The following is a 13,717-nucleotide window of genomic DNA, read 5'->3' as shown; positions in this document are numbered from 1 at the left end:
TATACATTGGTCTGGAACACCCTGTACGAGGTGTGTTCAAAAAGTATCGCGAATTTTGAATTTTCGCGGGTTACGTATATTCGAATTTCTTTTTGTGGCGTTATGTTGGTACTCATGTCTCTCACTTACGAGGTGTGTTCAAAAAGTATCGCGAATTTTGAATTTTCGCGGGTTACGTATATTCGAATTTCGATCTTTTTGTGGCGTTATGTTGGTACTCATGTCTCTCACTTATGCCGACAAGCTCGGCCATTTTGAATGTTCACTTAATTGTTGACAGCTGCTTTGCTTGCACGTGTTTTGGATCGTCTTCGATTTTTACCTATTCAAAAAAATGGATCAAAGAACCTGTATCAAATTTTGTGTGAAAAACGAAATTAAGTGCGCGGATGCATTCCGAATGTTGACTGTGGCATACGGAGAAGCTACCTTGGACCGAAGCAACGTTTATCGGTGGTACAAAATGTTCTCAGAAGGCCGAGAAGATGTGAACGACGAAGAGCGTGCCGGACGCCCGAGCACTTCAACAACAGACGAAAAAATTAATGAAGTGGAGAAAATGGTATTGGCCAATCGTCGAATCACCGTTAGAGAAGTTGCTGAGGACCTAAACATATCGATTGGCTCGTGCCATTCGATTTTTATCAATGATTTGGGCATGAGACGGGTCGCCGCGAAATTCGTACCAAACGCCCCTGCTCACACATCGTTGCTTGTGCGCGACTTTTTGGCCAAAAACAACACACTAATGATGCCGCAGCCACCGTATTCCCCAGATCTGGCCCCCTGTGACTTTTTCTTGTTCCCTAAACTGAAGAGGCCCATGAAAGGACGACGTTACGCTACGCTTGACGAGATAAAGACGGCATCGAAGGAGGAGCTGAACAAGATGAAAAAAAATGATTTTTTGAAGTGCTTCGAAGATTGGAAAAACCGTTGGCACAAGTGTATAATATCTCATGGGGATTACTTTGAAGGGGACAAAATAGATATTCATGAATAAATAAATAATTTTTGAAAAAACACAAAATTCGCGATACTTTTTGAACACACCTCGTATACCCAGTCAACAAATCAACAAAATGTTAGTACTGTGTCGGCAGGCTGGCAGAAAATTCTATCAAAACGTGTTGGCAGACTAAACTCAACTGATCTCAAATTCTGCTTACGTTCTGTTGACAGAACCTGTTGATATTCTATGTAAATGAAATGACAGCACCAAGCAAGCACATCGTGCTGCCATTACATGACGCCAGATAAGTGGCAGAATTCGAACATGACATACGCAACACAATCTGACGGCATATTGCTAGCATAAATCGAGCACCCCGTGCTGACAAGATCTTCTGTCATGCTGGCAGCAGAAATCAAGCATTTTTATTCAAAAATTTTTATTATAAAAAAATTTTTTTTTCAATTTTCTTGCAGATTTTATTCTTATTTTTATTATGAGTTAATCTAATTTGCATATATTCTATCTTACTAATTACGATTACTATTACTTTACAATTTTTAAAAACGCATTGGGAGCCGGCGGGATTCGAACCTAAGATTTCGGGACAATAATCTGATACGCTAACACTGAGCTAATCATACACTTGTGATATCGTTAATAAAAAGTTATATTTGAAGTAAAGCTGATTTAACAGGAAGAAATTTATCGTGTTGAGTATCGCGCAAACATTCTCAGTAGGCCTTTAATTATTTAGCTTTAAATATTTTTAAAATAAACTATATAAACTGTATAAATTATATAAATAATTAAAACTTGTTCCTGCCCAAAGTAATATAGTCAAAAAAACAACAATTGGAAATAATAGTAAAGCATAAAAAAAACATTGGCGTAAAAAGTACGCTTGCAAAAATCAATTGTGCAACTAATTGTTATAAACAAATTACTAAAAATTGATTGTAAAGGAAAGCTGATTACTCCAACCAATTTTACGGGAAAAATAAATCAAGAAACATGCATAACGCTTTCTTAATTGTTATAAACAAATTAGTTGCAAAATTTATTTTTGCGACGTTTCTTTAGTAATTTTTCCTGTAGAATCGATTGGCGCAATCGGTTCTTTTTTAGAGTAAATTTTTAATAATTTATTTATACCAATTGATTGCAAAATTGAGTTTTCAAAAGTTCTTTTTACGTCATTAATATTTTTTTATGCTTTGGTCCTATTTTCAATTCTAATTTTTTTGACTATTTTTGTTAGTCATGGCCAGTAATGGGTTTTAATTATTTATATATGTGGACAAATGTAGATAGAAATCTGGATACAATACATGCAGATAGATACGGATTCCTGTACGTAATCGCAGACAGGTGCAGATAGAAATTGCAGCGTATAGAATGCAAACAGAAACAGACAGAACATATACATAAAGAAATTGATTGGTCCAATAATTAAGCAAATGCATAAGAAAATGGATCAATCGCTTTCTTTATGGATATGTTATTTATGCATGCAATTATGCAAGTTTGTTTGAATAGGCTCTTAATAAATTCATAAAGAGTGACGTCACATTTTAAAAATATGCAAAACAGCTCGGTTTGCTTGATTTCTGCTGCCAGCGTGACGTCAGATGCTGTTAGCACGGGGTGCTCGATTTGTGTTAACAAATCTGCCGTCAGATTGTATTGTATAGGTTTTGCTCTAATTCTTTTGTCTATCTGACATTAGGTGCTGGCAGCACGGCGTGTTTGCGTGTTGCTGCCAGTCTGTCGCGTCGATCCTGTTCGTTTGTTACCGCCAATCTGACGCCAGGTCTTGTTAGCACGCGGTGCTCGATTTCTGCTGCTAGTCTGCCGTCAAATTGTGTTGCGCAGGTTGTGCTTGATTTCTACCGCCAATCTGACAACAGCACTGTCAACACTATTTGCTTGATTTTTGCTGGAATTAAACGCCAACAGTTTCTGTCCTATTTCTGACAGCGGTTTGCTGACACCGCAGATATTGCAGAGTCTGTATGAAATCTGTTGCCTTTTTAGCAACAAAAATTGATAACAGACTCTCCGAATGATTTGTTCAATACCATGATAATAATTAATTAATTGAAGATCATCATGGTATATTAAGTAAAAACCCAGAGCAACAAGTTTATAGTCCAATTATTATCAGAATATAATCATAAATATTCTGATACTCGAAAAAGTTCAATTGTTGAAAATATGAAAATAAGTTCATAAAGTTCATCAAAACTTAAAGCAAAATACTTTTATATTATTTTCCCTTCTTTAAAATTTTCTTTTTTTGGTATAAATAAATTTTCAGTTTTTTTGATCTATAAAAAATATGTATTGGTCACAATATCAACAAATAATTTTTGTTTCTTATGTAATAAAATTTTAAGATAATGGAAATACATGAAATTTGTAACCTTCAAGAAATATGTAATATATTTTATGGCACAACTGTTTATTTTGTAAATATACTTGAAAACATGGATGATTTTATTTTAATTGAACTTTGACCTCGAATAACTTTTGAACCAGAAGACTTACCAAAAAATATCATAAGACCTTTTCTGTAGAGCGTTAAATTCTCTACAAAAATATCTACTTCTCATAATTTTAGGATCATTCGTAAAAGATATATAAAATTTCGAAGAATAAAAGAAGTTTTTTACATGTTATTTCCATAAGAAACTTAGGTGGTTATGCGGACTATCTTAGAGTTGATATTAAGAGCTCAAATTTTTAAAGAATTTTTTTTATTAATTTGGAAGCGTTTAAACCCCTGGGAGCATAAAAATTTGAAAATATCCAAAATAAGGACCACCCTAATGTGTGTGTGTGTGTGTGTGTGTGTGCGTGCGTGCGTGCGTGCGTGCGTGCGTGCGTGCGTGCGTGCGTGCGTGCGTGTGCGTATATATATATATATATATATATATATATATATATATAAAATCTTGTATAATAATTTTAATCAGCAATTATGTAGGTACATTTAGAAAAATAGATGTACCCTACAAAGCAATGAATCTCCTTAGGATATCCTATTTTGATCGAATTGATCCTATTCTGATCCAAAATGTAAAATCATCCATAGGATGTCCTTAGGACATTTGTAATTGCCATTAAAGTCCTTAGTATATTCTATTCTGATCTGAAAAAAAAATTTTTTTTATTACTAATAATATACAAACTCTAACAGCACAAAACGTCCTCAGGACAACCCTGAATACGTTCTGAATGTCCAGGGACGTGAATGGGATGGGTTTAGAACGTTACAATATCTCATGGACGTCCTTAGGACGTCGCTAGGAGAATTTGCCGTCTGGATTATAAACACGTCAAACGCGTATGATTTTGATAACACCTATGATTTTTTCATCTGCGGGATTATTCCATTTAGCTTTATGGAAATACTTAAGTTTCTGAATAGCATATATTAACTATTTAAAACTTGTGCTTTTATTCTTTTAATTTCAAAGTTCCAAATTTCTATCTTAAAGTACTATTGAGAAACATAAATGTTATCGATAGACAAAATAAGTCCATGAATGAAAAAACCTTGATTCACATCCCAATGAGCAAACAATATTTCTAAACGTTTTTTAAATGTTTTTTTAAACACAATTTTTTCATATTTATTTAATTATTTTATTATATTGGCATATTTCTAGTTGCATTCTTATTTAAACAAATAATAGAAGTTATTTCAGATGCTAATTCGCATTTGTAAAAATCACTAAAAAAAACTATAATTTTATATAAATATTATGCTTTAATTATACGGTTCATCTTTTTAATAATATATATTCACCTAATCTATCAGTTATATAAACATATTAGCATAAAGTGTTCACAGATCATCACGAGAAATCCAGTTCGCAGCAGTCGTAGAAGTCAAACATCGTCCACCGCAGTCACAACTTGGATGGATAACCGCTTGGGAATTTCCGAGAGAAAATTGCCAAGATTTTTTTTGCAAAAAATGTTTTTTTAAATGTTACAAAAATATTGTTTTGTTCATTAGAATTATGTGCTCTAATAATATTTATGTAAATATGTTGGAAAAATTCACAACATTGTAATGTTCCTGGGACGTTTTAATGCAATATTTCAAAAAGCGGACGACTTAATGTTGCTACCATCTTCCAGCAATGTTGCAACAATGTTTCGCAATCAATATGCAATATTACAATGTTTCAATGAAATCATTCTGCAATGTTCCTGCAATCTCTCTGTGCTATATGGGTTTAGTTATCAATTTAACCCATACAGCACAGAGAGATTGCAAGAACTTTGCAGATTTTATTGAAACATTGTAATATTGCATTTTGATTGCAAAACATTACTGCAACATTGCTGGAGGATTGCAGCAACATTAAGATGTCCACTTTTTGAAATATTGCATTGAAACATCTCATTTTTCCAAAATATTCACATAAATATTATTACATCACATAATTCCAATAAACAAAACAATATTTGTGTAACATTTTAAAAAACATTTTTCGCAAAAAAAAACCTCGGGAATATTTTTTCGGTAATTTCCAAGCGGTCACCCATCCAAGTCGCGACTCCGGTGAACGTTGCGTGACCTCCGTGATCGCAGCGAACTCATAATTCCTCATGATGACCTGTAAACACTTTATGCTGATATGTGTATATAACTGATAGATCAGGTCAATATACGTCGAAAAAATAAAATATGTATAATTAAAGCACAATATTTATGTAAACAAATATAAAATTATAGTTTTTTTTACTAATTTTGCAAATGCAGAATAGCATCTGGAATAACTTTTCTGTTATTTGTTTAAATAAGATGCAATTAGAAAATATATATCAATATAATACAATTAAATTAAATATAAAAAAAAATTTATTAAAAAAACAATTAAAAAATATTATTTGTTCATTGGGCTGTAGATCAAGGTTTCTTAATATATGGACCTGTTTTATCTATTGATATAAATATTTATGTTTCTTAACAATAATATGATGCACACAGCACCACGGGACCGCATGTCTTTTTCTTAGACGTCTTAGAGTCAACATTTGAAGGATGTCTGCAGATGTCTATGCAAAGTCGATTTGCAGTCAACTTTGAAAGCCTGACTTGGATGAGTCGACTTACAGTCAATATATGGACGGTTGTACTGTTAGGGAATGTAAAGATTCAGCGGAAAATTTAGTAACATCGCCTGACCTTAGTTTGCTAAAAGCGGATGAATAATTATGGATGAGTTAAATTAATATATTATTATACGCGAATATTCTGCTTTGGCTCTTTATTGTCACTACTTTATTAAAAAATTATGATATTGCAATGTTTCCGGAATATTACTGGCATATGCCATGCGATGTTGAAGGCATATTGTTAATTTATGTTTCTGCAATATCTCCGTAATATTGCATTGCAATCTGCAACATTGCAACGTTGCTGCAATGTTGCTGGAATTTTCTGTGCTGTATGGGAACAAGTCCGTAATTATCGATAATAGGCTTATTTCTTAATTAGTAAATAACAAAATTAAAAATTTAATTAATTATTTGCAACCCTGTATATAATATAATGGACGCATACAGCACAGAACATTGCAACAACATTGCAGCAGTGTTACAAATTGCAATACAATATTGCAGAGATATTGTAGAAACATAACAATGTTGAACATTAAAGCGTAAATGTTTTTTTAATGTTGAATCTATGTTAATTTTTCTACACTAGAGTAACACAAGCGCGCGCTACACGCGCGCCATACTTAATTTCATGTTTACATATAATATAACTAAATACAAATAATAAAAATTACAAAATGTAATTAAATATTTATGATTAAGAATCATAAAGTTCACGATAACAAATAACAAATTATCTTCTTGATGACAGATTACAAATAAATAAAAATAGAATATGATTTGATTTATTATTAAACGTCTATAAAATTATCATTAATAAATAAAATACATTAATATCACATTCTTGTAATTGATATGTATAACTTTTTTATGTCTTTCATATAACAAATTCTATAAAAAATTTAAAATATAAACCTTGTTATAATTATTTATTTTATAATTATTTAGTATACAACGTTTGTAGTTAGCATGTGACACGATTGTATTTTTGTATTAAAAAAAAATATTATACACGAGTCATCAACAAAACCAAGACATCAGTCCAAGCACACGAGATAATGAATTAATAACTTTTGAATCAATCAAGTTCGACGTACTCTCAAACGATACCTTGGAAAAAGCTGTATGATAAAACTATCATTACTTTTTATATCCGTGTTTTACGGGTGGAGTACTGAAAATTTTAATCCTCTGAAATTTGATTTTCTGAGATGCACTGGTATCACAGAAGTATCAGTGGGGATCACACAGTGGTCATTAAAAAAATCTTCAAACTTGTGTTCAATTGTATTTTTAATTTTTTTCGTCTTTTATTTAAAAATGTTTACATTCTCAGCCGTCTTTAACTCCTTTCCACTTTCTAGTTTTTTCCTATTTATACACTCACAATACTTTCTTCTTCTTTATTACAATATTTCACACATTTCTTATGTTCACACTATTTATATTCAACCGGACGTAGAATGAAAATCGTATGTCAACTGAACATGGACTGAAAAAAAACGTCAGCAGGATATAAATTAAAAATCATACGTCAACCCGACATAAATAGAAAATCATACGTCAACCGGATATTGATTGAAAAAAATACGTCAACCGGACATAGATTGAAAATGCCATGACGGCACTGCCGTGACGGCATTGCCATGACGGCATTGCCATTACGGCATTGCCATGACGGCATTGCCATGACGGCATTGCGCCATGACGGCATTGCCATGACGGCATTGCCATGACGGCATTGCCATGACGGCATTGCCATGACGGCATTGCCATGACGGCATTGCCATGACGGCATTGCCATGACGGCATTGCCATGACGGCATTGCCATATTATTCTATTCAAAAATCTTTAACTTCTCCAACATCTTCAATTTTTTCTCCTTTTCATTTTATTTTCATTCTACAATCCCTCGATCCTTCCTTTTACCTTCCTTCTTTTTTATACTACTTTATTCTACTTCTTTTCTTTATATTCAGTACACATATTTAAATATCTTTAATAAAGTAGATACTATTCCATTGCCATGACAGTATTGTTATGATGGCATTGCCATAAAGCCATTGCCATAACGCCATTGCCATGACGCCATTGCCATGACGGCATTGCCATGACGGCATTCTATATTATTCTATTCAAAAATCTTTAACTTCTCCAATATCTTCAATTTTTTCTCCTTTTTATTTTATTTTCATTCTACAATCTCCTCGATCCTTCCTTTTACCTTCCTTCCTTTTTATACTATTTTATTCTACTCCTTTTCTTTATATTCAATACACATATTTAAATATCTTTAATAAAATAGATACTATTCCATTGCCATGACAGCATTTCCATGATAGCATTGCCATGAAAGCATTACCATGGCGGCATCGCCATGACGGCATTATTATATTTTAACCGGACATACATTGAACATCATACGTCAACTAGACATGAATTGAAAATCACACGTCAACCGGACATAGATTGAAAAAAATACGCGAACCCGACATAGACTAAAAAAATGCAACAATCGAACATAGAGAAATATGTTTAAAGACTTTTTTACCCTTTTCATTTTATTTTTTTATTTTTTATCTTTTCAGTTCCATTTCCATTCTAAACTCCTTCGATCATTCCTTCTTTTTTTCTTTCCTTCCATACATTATTCTATTCAAAAACCTCATACTCCAACATTCATACTCCAACAACTTCAATTTTTTCTCCTTTTCATTTTATTTTCTACAATCCCTCGATCCTTCCTTCTACCTTTCTTCCTTTTTATACTATTTTAATTTACTCCTTTTCTTTTTATTCAGTACACATATTTAAATATCTTTAATAAAATAGACACTAAATAAATTTCCAATTTTATAAATTCAACATTTTTATCCCTTAATTTTTTGGGTGGGTCCCGATAGCGCACATCCCGATAGCACACAAACCACTCACAATGGCAGATGCCTAGAGATTTTCCGTAGGTTGGGTTAGATAAGTCAATATGATTGGTTGGTGGGCTATCGGGATGTGCGCTATCGGCACCCACCCAATTTTTTGAACTTTGAGTTAGAATTTAACCAATATTCAATAGCATTCTTTATTTTATTCACCTTTGATTTAAAAACCTTTCTTTCTCCATCACCTTCAATTCCTTTCTTCTTTCAATTATATTTTCATTAGGGTGGGCCAAAAAAATCGACTATTTTTTTTTTCACTTTATACTCTGAAAACTTGGTTGGTAGAGACCTCAAAAACATTCTCTCCAAGTATGACCTCTTAATTTTAATAAGAAAGTCCTCCGCCTCTCAGTTTTCTATTTTTTTCTTATTATGAGGAAGAAAAATATATATCTCGGTATCTACTATTTGAAAAAAAATATTTCGTCTCATATTTTCGTAGGAAATTGAATTCTCTACAAAAAAGATCTCTTACAATGTTTTCGTATACTTCACCGTTCAGAAGTTATTAAAGGTTAAAGTTTGATCATTTTAAGGTAGATTTCTTTTTTTTTATGAATTTTATAACTCCTTAACAAAAAATCATTATGATACGCGCAACTCATGGTTTTGTCGGAAATTCACTGCTCTATAATAATGGTCTCTTATGATTAGTCGATTAAATTAACTGTTCAAAAGATATTCACCGTCAAACTTCAATGCACACTATTTTTAACAGTTTTTGATTAATAATTCAAACAATTTCAATTTAATTCGTGAGTTTTGGGGAAATTTTTACGAATTTCAGTTTCTATGAACATGAAAATGTTTTAAACCTTTTTTCTAATTTTTTTTTTAATCCCAAGCATGTTTGAGTACATTGAAACAAAAAATTATTGCATTTTTTCTAACTTAGAGTCAATGATTCATTAAATTTCGAGTAAATATCTTTTTTGTGTCACATTTAATATAAAAAGTATTGATAGAAGAAAAAAAAATTCTCAATTTGTTTTAAAAAGTTTTTTTTATTTAATTGTCAACTGAGATATAATTATCAACATTTTTAACATAATCGTACATTTCTACTGTAAAAAATTTTCTTTATTACAGTTCGGGTATTTTTTGCGATGTTCTTTTATAGCTTGCAATAAATATTGAAATTGTTCTTTATTTCTCGTCAAGCATTGGTTATTAACCAATGTACTCAATATACTCAAACATGCTTGGGACTAAAAAAATAAACTAGAAAAAAAGTTTAAATCATTTTCATGTTCATAGAAACTGAAATTTGTAAAAATTTCCCCGAAACTCATGAATTAAATTGAAATTGTTTGAATTATTAATCAAAAACTGTTAAAAATAGTGTGCATTGAAGTTTGATGGTGAATATCTTTTGAACAGTTAATTTAATCGACTAATCATAAAAGACCATTATTGTAGAGCAGTGAATTTCCGACAAAACCATGAGTTGCGCGTATCATAATGATTTTTTGTTAAGGAGTTATAAAATTTATAAAAAAAAGAAATCTACCTTAAAATGATCAAACTTTAACCTTTAATAACTTCTGAACGCTGAGGTATACGAAAACATTGTAAGAGATCTTTTTTGTAGAGAATTCAATTTCCTACGAAAATATGAGACGAAATATTTTTTTTCAAATAGTAGATACCGAGATATACATTTTTCTTCCTTACAATAAGAAAAAAATAGAAAACTGAGAAGCGGAGGACCTTCTTATTAAAATTAAGAGCTCATACTTGGAGAGAATATTTTTGAGGTCTCTACCAACCAAGTTTTCGGAGTATAAAGTGAAAAAAAAATCGATTTTTTTGGCCCACCCTAATTTTCATTATACATATACTCTTTCAATACTTCCTTCTTCCTTCCTACCTTCCTTTTTACACTTCTTTATTTTATTTTTTTTCTTCTTTTATTTTCATCTCACATCTTTTAAAATCCTTAATAAAAGAGATAATATTCTATTAAAAAATTTTTTATTTTTATAATATATAATATATAAAAATATCATGTAATTCAACTATTATTAAAAAAAACACCTTCAAACTTGTATTCAATTAAATTTTTAATTTCATTCATTTTTAATTTAAAAAATCTTTACCTTCTCCAACCTTCAATTCCTTTCTCCTTTCAATTTTATTTCAATTATACACTTCTTCGATCTTTCCTCTTTCCTGGCTTCCTTTTTGTATTATTCTATTCCTCTTCTATACTTTATAATCATTTCACATTTTAAAAAATATTTACTAAAATAGATAAAATTTTATCAGAGAAAAATTTTTTAAATTTATAAATATTTACTAAATTTGATAATATTTTATTAGAAAAATTTTTAATTTTTTAACACAAAATATCAAATATCACATGATATTTACCTATTGTTTCTTTATTTAAAAATTTTCAAATCATTACCTTCTTCAACTTCTTAAATTCCTTTCTCCTTTCTGTATTAGTGCCATTTCAAAACTCTTTTTTCTTCTCTCATTAATTTATTTTTATACTTTTTCTAAGCCAACCTCATAATAATAATGTTTATACACAAAAGAACATTTTAACAACAATAATGTAATAAATGTTAAACGAAATCGCTATCTGAAAATAAAGTACAACACAAAGTATCAATTTTTTCTAAAGATAATTTTTATTAGAGAAAAAATTTAAAAATTTAAAAATATTTACTAAAATTGATAATATTCTATAAGAGAAATTTTTATTTTTTTAACACAAAATAACAAATATCACATGATATTTACCCATTGTTCCTTTATTTAAAAATCTTCTAATCATTACCTTCTCCAACTTCTTAAATTCCTTTCTCCTTTCTGTATTAGTGCCATTTCAAAACTTTTCTTCCTTCTATCACTAATTTATTTTTATACTTTTTCTAATCCAACCTCACAATAATAATGTTTATACACAAAAGAACATTTTAACAACAATAATGTAATAAATGTTAAACGAAATCGCTATCTGAAAATAAAGTACAACACAAGTATCAATTTTTTCTAAAGATAATTTTCACAACCATAAATAAAAACGTTTAATAAAACTTATCTAAAACAATCATGAAATCCTCCAAAGGAAAGGAAAAATCTTTAAACGCAGGAAACAAAACCAACACAATAAATAAATTTGTAATAATTAATTTGATAATATAATAATATTACACTATTAACCTCTTTATGACTACTAACCTCTTCATGCATGTAACAGTTATTATGTCTATAACTGTCAACACGATCGCCGCTATGACAGCTGTTCACGAAGTTAGCACAGCGATAGAACCAATCAGCACTTTAGAAAAGCGACAACAATAAATTCGATAATTCGAGAATCGATGCAATACATTTTTTCAGAAAGGATTGATTGTTAATGTTGCTACAACGTTGAAACAATATCAAATAAATTATTGTCGATATTTTTTTGTTGTCAAAATAAATGAAAATAGAAAATTACATAAATAAAAAATCTATTGATTTTTTATATGTGGCATTTTGCTGTTAATGTTGAATCAACATCTCAGCAACATTGAATTGCAAGATTGTGAAAAGTTATAGTAATATCGCAAAATAGATTCAATATTGAAAAACATCACAGAAACTTCTAATAACGTTCGTTGAATCTATGTCTTACATATAATTGTAATTCAACATTGATTCTACATTTATTCAATATATAAGAAAAATGTTTGTGTTTTTTTTTTATTTTAAAGTCCATGATTTCTTTCTTCAGCACAACACTGCAGTCCAAAAACATAAATATTATCAATATACGAAATAAATCCGTGAATGAGAAAACCCCGATCTATAAACTACGTTTACACAACTTCTAACTTCGATTTAGTAACGTTGATGTTATAACTTCTATCCAGTCAGAATGGTAACTTTGATTCAAGGTTGATTCGATGTCGATATGGTTAACAGCTGGTTGAGTCGATAAAAAAGTCAATATTTCTGCAATATCGATTACTTCCCTGATAGCCACTTGTCTGTGTTGTTGCTGCAACCCTGATAGCCACCTGTTTGTGTTGTTGCTGCAATGTTGCCGAAACCAAAGAGCATTATTTTTCAATAAATTTAGAACAAGGTGTGTACCTCATTTGGCTTTGGTTTGACTTCACACAAATTCAGCACGTTTTGCTGCCAATATGCTGCGTATTTGCTGCCAACGGTTTATCGCTATACATAAAAAGTAACATGAGAGCAAGTTGCCAACAATATGTGCTGAGTTATAAATTTCAGCAAAAATTCAACATGTCGAAAATGGTTAAATATGTTTTGTACTCTCATTTATTTCAAATATATAAAAAATAAATTAATTAATTCTCTTTTCTGCTAAATTGTCACCACCCTGCCAAAAATGTGCGATTAAAACCAATTAAAAAATAATAATAATAATAATACGAATCGATCGGAATTTCTGCACCGAAAATATGGTATTAAGATCGATTAAAAATAAGATCGGAACCCAGATAGATTTATTAAAACAGAATGCATTAATGTAAACGTAATAAATGTTTAGTTTACAAAAGAAATATTTCTTGTATCTTTTTCATTAAAAAGAATTTAAAAAAATTAAATTTGAATTTAAGGCGATGCTGGACTGACGGTGAAACTCACTCGACGTCGGTACTTCAGATTTTTCTTCTACGAACTGTGGGTCGCGCGTGAGGCAAAGAGTAAGGGGAA

General features: G+C 30.6%; 1 long non-coding RNA gene across 1 annotated transcript; it reads right to left on the bottom strand.

The window, feature by feature from the left end:
- Window positions 1–11,105: 11,105 nt before the first annotated feature.
- LOC120359868 lies at window positions 11,106–11,559 on the bottom strand. Its single transcript, XR_005576647.1, has 2 exons — window positions 11,442–11,559; window positions 11,106–11,275 (listed from the first exon to the last, which is right to left on the bottom strand). It is a non-coding gene; the product is annotated as an uncharacterized LOC120359868 (long non-coding RNA).
- Between the last annotated feature and the right edge of the window lie 2,158 nt (window positions 11,560–13,717).

The sequence above is a fragment of the Solenopsis invicta genome, unplaced genomic scaffold (genome assembly GCF_016802725.1).
Source record: "Solenopsis invicta isolate M01_SB unplaced genomic scaffold, UNIL_Sinv_3.0 scaffold_193, whole genome shotgun sequence".
Lineage (NCBI taxonomy): Eukaryota > Metazoa > Arthropoda > Insecta > Hymenoptera > Formicidae > Solenopsis > Solenopsis invicta.
Note: the sequence above shows the minus strand (reverse complement) of the source record. Positions and strands in the feature narration are given on the sequence as shown.